This window comes from Bos indicus, chromosome 23 (assembly GCF_029378745.1).
Source record: "Bos indicus isolate NIAB-ARS_2022 breed Sahiwal x Tharparkar chromosome 23, NIAB-ARS_B.indTharparkar_mat_pri_1.0, whole genome shotgun sequence".
Lineage (NCBI taxonomy): Eukaryota > Metazoa > Chordata > Mammalia > Artiodactyla > Bovidae > Bos > Bos indicus.
In genome coordinates, this window is record NC_091782.1 from 43,049,931 (window position 1) to 43,057,516 (window position 7,586).

The window sequence follows — 7,586 nt, forward strand, 5'->3', positions numbered from 1 at the left end:
CCCAGGGTTGCTGGGAAGAGCAGCAGAGGTAGTTTTCAAGAAAGCATTTGGATGACCTGGTTTATGGTATATGTAAGGAGATCTATATAGCCAGCTCTGTCACCACCTGCTGATGACTTCCGTCATTATCCCTTTCCCGGAATTCGGATTGTTTCTGTCCCGCTAACATTTATTTACAAAGAAGTAAGAATATCAGAGGAAAAGACTACTAGTCAGGATCCTACCACAGTCTTTCACTAAAGCCCACGATGGCTAAAACTAAACCACGTCCCAACCTCCAGTGCTGCAGAAGGGCATGCACACACATATCTTTCCTTGTGTCTTTTAAGAATACACCTCACAAGACTTCCCTGGTGGTCCAATGGTTAAGAATCTGCTTTGCAATGCAGGGGACATGGGTTCCATCCCTGGTGGGGGAACTAAGATCCCACATGCTGGGGAGCTAAGAAGCCAGTGCACCTCAACTGCCTAGCCCTGTAAGTACTGAGCCCTAGCACTAAAACTAGAGAGTCCCTGCTCCACAAGGAAAGATCCCACATGATGCAAGGAAGATTCCCTGTGCCGTGACTAAGACCAAACACAGCCGTGTGTGTGTGTATATATATATATATATAATACATCTCAAGATATGCTGCTGAAACAGTCCTGTCTTGTATCAACTCTTGTTCCTGATTCACTTAATTTCAGTTACTGATCTAGGAAATTTATCTAGGAGATAACATTTGTGTAATTGTCATCTAATCTGTGCTTAATCTATAGAAATTTTAGAACTGGGAGAAGAGGTGAGGGGCAAGACAGAGGCCAAGTGTATCAGTAAACATTTTTGCTTATTGAGTGACCACGCTGGCTAAACCAGTGCCAGTGAACCAAAAGTTGTCTAATTAAAGCAAAAGAGAATTTGGTGCACAAAATTTGGGGGCGCTCACAGAATCAGTGGGGACGAGGCTTGAAAATGAATGGAAAGGGAGACATATCAATTGGCCAAGAACAAAAATTAAAAAATGAAACGTAAACCCAAAACAACCAAACACCGAAACCAAATACTCATGCTGTGGAGAAACTACTTTAAAAATAGCATATTTTTGGCTTGCCAGGGATATTTCTTAATACAAACCCAGACCATGCTTTGACTGTGGGACGGTTGGTAAAGATGTCAGTGGGTTTTGAAATTGAATCATCAGATAAGACTGAAAAGGAGAAGGGTTTCTTAAAACAAAGCTAAAAATAGGAAAAGCAGCACTTGGGGTGAGGGTAGAAATCATGATGACCAAGAAGAAAAAGAATACTGGCTTCTATTAGCATGTCCAGGAAATAGGAGACCTTAATCTTTCCCTCTCTTCCTCTCTCTCTCCCTGGTTTTTCTCTTTCCTCATTTCTTCCTTGGGTAGAGATATAGAGAGCAGATTAGTAAGGAATGAGAAGGCTGAGTTTGCTGGTGCCTGGGTGAGAAAGCAGATTATGTTCAAAGACCTGGTTAGGGAGTAAAAATCCCACAGTAGAACTGCTTCCTAGAGGATCCCACCATCTGGCAATGCTATGAAACGTCTGGAGCCGGTTTCAAGCCCCAGCTGGGTCTAACTCCAAAATAAGCCTGCACACCCAGGCCTGGGGGTGGTAACTGTATTGGATTGAGCTGTGACTGGCAGTTCCGGATTAGCCAGAGAAGTGCTACATTTTACTTGTGTCTGCTCTCTTATGCTCTCCATTAGCTATAACCTCCTAAAGATGGTGTTAAAATTAACCAGCAAAGTAAAAGGATTGGTTGCAGGAAGGTAGATTTTAAAAATACTAATAGAAACCATAGCTTAAATGGCTATTCAAGTACACCCACATCCACACCTTTTTTTTCTGTCACAGGTATGAAGGCTAAAGACGGACCACTAGATAAGATTTGTAAGATGCGATACGATGGTAGTCTGGCTTCAAAATGTTGCTTCTGGCTGAGCACGAGGTTTGATCTGGCTAGCTGGCTACCTCTCCGTGTGCATTCCTTTCTAAACACTGCACACTGCTGCAGAGATCCTGTGCTGGGTCAAAGGAAAGGCCCTTCTCTCTCTTTACCTCTTACACATTCATTTGTAAGGGCACAGAGGGAAGGACGGTGAGCAACTGCCTAAAAAGCTGTCTTTACCCTCTCACACATTATTCAAGCTAATTATTCTATCAGCAATGCTTCATCAAGCACAAGTGTGTTAAACTGTGTGGAGTGAGCTGAAATCTCTCATTTGAAATGTTAGACTTGTGAAATTCAGGAGTAGTTTAATTTGGTGTTGGCCTGCCATCAAAGTAAAGCATCTCATCTCCAAATCTGGCTGTCTGAAGAGTGGAAGAAGGAGAGGAGAAGCAACACCTGTATTAGACTCTGGAACATATAAAATGGCATTGTCTTAACTAGCAGGCGGTTTAAATGGTTTTTTCCCCTAGTTGTAGTTTATGGTGTTCTCCTTAGAAAAGACTGAAAAGTACAAGGGAAGAACGAAGTACCTGTATTTTATCAGGTGTTTCCAGTTAGTGTTGATGTTTTACTTTTGTACTTTGCATGCAATGCGCTCTAAATTTTGATTGTTGTATAATCAAATACTGCATATGAAATTCTGGAGAAGGATCAAGAGACACTTGCGGTGGGGAATTCCAAATCTAAACCTAGTATTATGAATATTAGGAAAATTATAAACAATTATAAGTGGCTCGAATGGTAAAGAATCTGCCTGAAATGTGGGAGACCTGGGTTTGATCCCTGGGTGGGAAAGATCCCCTGGAGAAGGGCATGGCTACCCACTCCAGTATTCTTGCTTGGGAAATCCCATGGACAGAGGAGCCCGGCGGGCTATAGTCCATGGGGTCGCAAAGAGTTAGATACAGTTGAGCAACTGATACTTTCATTTTCATAAACAGAAAGAATAACCTCCATGAAAAATTCCAATTATTACTCTTTCTCAGCTTTCTCCTTTTAAAAAATCTTCTGAAATATTACCCTTTCTTCTGTTTCCCTTCTTAGTATACCCTGAAATGCATGTATCATTTAGTTGAGAGATGCTTAGAACTGGGAGATAATTTCTAATTTGGCAAGTGTTGTGTAACAACAAAAATAATTTTTTCATTCTTTGGATACATGTCTTTTATTTATGGAGATGATAGATGATTAGGCAACTACTTCTCAAGTCTGGTGATATGCAAAGGCTGATCCACCCACAACAAGGTATATAGTCGGTCTGATCTTGATTGAATTTGTGTAGGTAGATGCCGGGGATGTAGTTGGGAGCCGTGGAACAGAGAACAGATCCATTGTGCCTGAGGCTCATACTCACAAACCTGCCCTAACTGGTAGGTGTTCCAACCAACTGATCTGTAATGACACCCCTCTTCCCAGCCCTTCATACCGTGTCTGGACATGCCCTTCTGTGGAAAAAAAAAAAAAAGGAGCTAACATGATATATTGTATGGATGGGTGTGACACAGAACTTGGTGAGGGTGAAGGTGAAAGTTTAAGTCGCTCAGTCGTGCCCAACTCTTTGCAACCCAATGGACTATAGCCCACCAGGCTCCTCTGTCCATGGGGATTTTCCAGGCAAGAATACCGGAGAGGGTCGCCATGCCCTCCTCCAGGGGATCTTCCCACCCCAGGGAGCGAACCCAGGTCTCCCACTTTGCAAGCAGATTCTTTACTGTCTGAGCCACCAGGGAAGCCCATTCTTTTCATGACTAAAAATTATTTATCATAGACAGACTGCCCAGAGCAAGTGCTGGATTTCAGCATTGTGATATAGACTGACAATAAGCAACATCAAATTTCCAGGAGTTTTGAGAATAATAAAATCCCCTTCTTCCTTTTCTAGCTGCAGTCAATAAGAGGTCTTTCTCAGATTATAGATGTTTTTAACCAGCTTCAAATATACATAGATTTTTTTAAAATCCCATCTAGCTGTGAAAATGGCCACTTGAAAAACGGCAAGTTTTAAATATAAGGCAGGGTATACAATGAGATAATACGGGCAAAAATACTTAGAAAAAAAAGAAAAGTGATATTCAAATGTACAGTGGTAAAAATGATAGTATTCCTTTAAATTGCTCACCAATATTCTGTGCCTTTATCATCTATTTGATGTCCTGCTGTGTAAATCAGCTCTCTTAGGGGACAATTCTTGCTGTTGGATGATGGGCAGGATTTGCTGCTCCTGGTGATATATATATATATATATATATAATAGTAAGACTAGTTAGCTCATTTCTTACTATAAATGCAAAATCAGGTTTCACCATTAGGATTTTAGTGTATGTCATGAAAAGGAAAACACATATTATCAGTAATTAAATGAATGATTTACAAAACAGAAACAGACTGACAGAGAATGAACTTCTGGTTGCTGAGGCGGGGATGGTGGTGGGGAAGATGGAGGGAAGGGATAGTGAGGGGGTTTGGGATGGACATGTACACACTGTTATATTTAAAATTGTTAACCGCCAAGGACCTACTGTATAGCATATGGAACTCGGCTCAATGCTATATGGCAGCCTGTATGGGAGGGGTGTTTGAGGGAGAATGCAGACATGACTGTGTATGCTAAGTCCCTTCACTGTTTACCTGAAACTATGACAACATTGTTAATTAGATTTACCCCAATACAAAATAAAAAGCTTTGGGAACAGCACTATCCTAAGTGTTTATGGTGGTGCCTTGCAATATTTATATAATGTTAATAAGACCATGTTAAACATGTTTTAAGATTTAAAAGCTATCTTTCATTACTTCAGTTTTGTACTTGACATAATTTTCAACTTACAGGAAAGAATAATACAATGATTTCCAAACAGCTTCACAGCAGATCCTCAGATATGGATCACACTGCTTTATTCTTCTCTCTCTTTGTATGTGTAATCTTTTCATTATGCCTCAAGTTGAGAATAATCATTTTAAAAGTAAAAGAAAAGATAACACGAAGTAACACACTTATTCCAAAGAAGGGTAAAAGGTTTACTGAAGGCCAGACCTTCTTTTTAATGCCCCTCACACAATTTTCTGTTTTCTAAACCAATTGTCTGTATATCTGAGGTTATTGATATTTCTCCCGGCAATCTTGATTCCAGCTTGTGCTTCTTCCAGCCCAGCGTTTCTCATGATGTACTCTGCATATAAGTTCAATAAGCAGGTTGACAATATACAGTCTTGACGTACTCCTTTTCCTATTTGGAACCAGTCCATGTCCAGTTCTAACTGTTGCTTCCTGACCTGCATATAGGTTTCTCAAGAGTCAGGTCAGGTGGTCTGGTATTCCTATCTCTTTCAGAATTTTCCACAATTTATTGTGATCCACACAGTCAAAGGCTTTGGAATAGTCAATAAAGCAGAAATAGATGTTTTTCTGGAACTCTCTTGCTTTTTCAATGATCCAGCAGATGTTGGCAATTTGATCTTTGGTTCCTCTGCCTTTTCTAAAACCAGCTTGAACATCTGGAAGTTCACGGTTCACGTATTGCTAAAGCCTGGCTTGGAGAATTTTGAGCATTACTTTACTAGTGTGTGAGATGAGTGCAATTGTGTGGTAGTTTGAGCATTCTTTGGCATTGCCTTGGCAGAAAGTGAAGAGGAACTAAAAAGCCTCTTGATGAAAGTGAAAGAGGAGAGTGAAAAAATTGGCTTAAAGCTCAACATTCAGAAAACGAAGATCATGGCATCTGGCCCCATCACTTCATGGGAAATAGATGGGGAAACAGTGGAAACAGTGTCAGACTTATTTTTTTGGGGGGCTCCAAAATCACTGCAGATGGTGACTGCAGCCATGAAATTAAAAGACGCTTACTCCTGGGAAGGAAAGTTATGACCAACCTAGATAGCATATTCAAAAGCAGAGACATTACTTTGCCAACAAAGGTCCGTCTAGTCAAGGCTATGGTTTCTCCAGTGGTCATGTATGGATGTGAGAGTTGGACTGTGAAGAAAGCTGAGCACCGAAGAAGTGATGCTTTTAAACTGTGGTGTTGGAGAAGACTCTTGAGAGTCCATGGACTGCAAGGAGATCCAACCAGTCCATTCTGAAGGAAATTAGTCCTGGGATTTCTTTGGAAGGAATGATGCTAAAGCTGGAACTCCAGTACTTTGGCCACCTCATGCGAAGAGTTGACTCATTGGAAAAGACCCTTATGCTGGGAGGGGTTGGGGGCAGAAGGAGAAGGGGGCGACAGAGGATGAGATGGCTGGATGGCATCACCGACTCGATGGATATGAGTCTGAGTGAACTCTGGGAATTGGTGATGGACAGTGAGGCCTGGCGTGCTGCGATTCATGGGGTCACAAAGAGTCGGACACGTCTGAGCGACTGAACTGAACTGAAATCAATTGTCGTCATAGACAGGGCTTTCAGACGTAGATCTTATTTGAAGGTCATAAAAAGAAAAGACTGACATGTGCCTTTAATTGTCATGATCAAATTCCAATTAGATGGGTTAATAGCTTTGTGAGGGGTTGGCCATCCCTTGCCAGACTAACCTTCATTTTGAGGTTTTTAAAAACTATAAAGCCTTCACTGGATGCTGTCATCAAAAGAAATCAAACTATGAAAAAGGGTTCAGTGTTCACCAGTGCCTCCCTCATCCCTGGGAGTATTCAGTTCCTGTGGCCTGCTTACCAGTTTCAGTAACCTTTCCACATTTCCTAATAACGAGACTCCAGTCACTTGATGGCATTGCGTCCTGCCCTGCAGCTCTCCCGCCGGCACTCCTGGTTTCAGCTTTCCTTCCTGTCGCTGTGGCAATGGAAAATGAACATCAGGTCCACCTGGGAGAAGGAAAAGTATGCAAGCATCAACTGGCACATAGCAGGCAAGTCCTGTGTGAATGGCTTGTCACATACCTCAGTCCAGTCTCGCCCTTAGGTGCTTAACCTTCAAGGTACTCTCAACTTCTGTCTGCATATTTCACCCCAGGGGAAGATTCTCCTGCAGGCCTCTGAGGATGACCAAAAACTGGGGGCTCAGCATCCACCATACCCAGCAAAAATTAATAGAAGAACAAAGGGCAGACAGAATCTGTCCGGGTAGCAGAGCCTTTACCCTCCCTCCTTACTTCACTGCTGAGTGAAGTGAAAGAAGCACTAGGGAGGGACTTCCCTGGTGGTCCAGTGGTTAAGAATCTGCATGCCAATGCAGGGGACATGGGTTCGATCCCTGGTCCGGGAGGATTCACGTGCCTCAAGGCAACTCAGCCCATAAGTCACAACCACTGAGGCCTGAATTCTCCAGAGCCCATTCCCCGCAAGAGAAGCCATCTCAATGAGAAGCCGCTGCTCTCTGCAACTAGAGAAAAGCCCCTGTGCAGCCATGAAGACCTAGCACTGCCCAAAACATAAATACATAAATAAAGAACCCAGGGGGTAATATAACTAGAATGTAAAACACACACCAAATCTATGAATTGAAATAACCTGGAAGGAAATATACCAAAGTGTTGGCTGCGATTGTTTCAGTTAGCAAGAATTTTATAAAAAGAGATGTAAAAGAACCAATTTTCTTTAGTTTAGAACTTTATATAAGTGAGTCGCCACTGTTTTTGTTATCTAAAAATAGTATTAGAAATAGTCTTGTAGTTCCTCA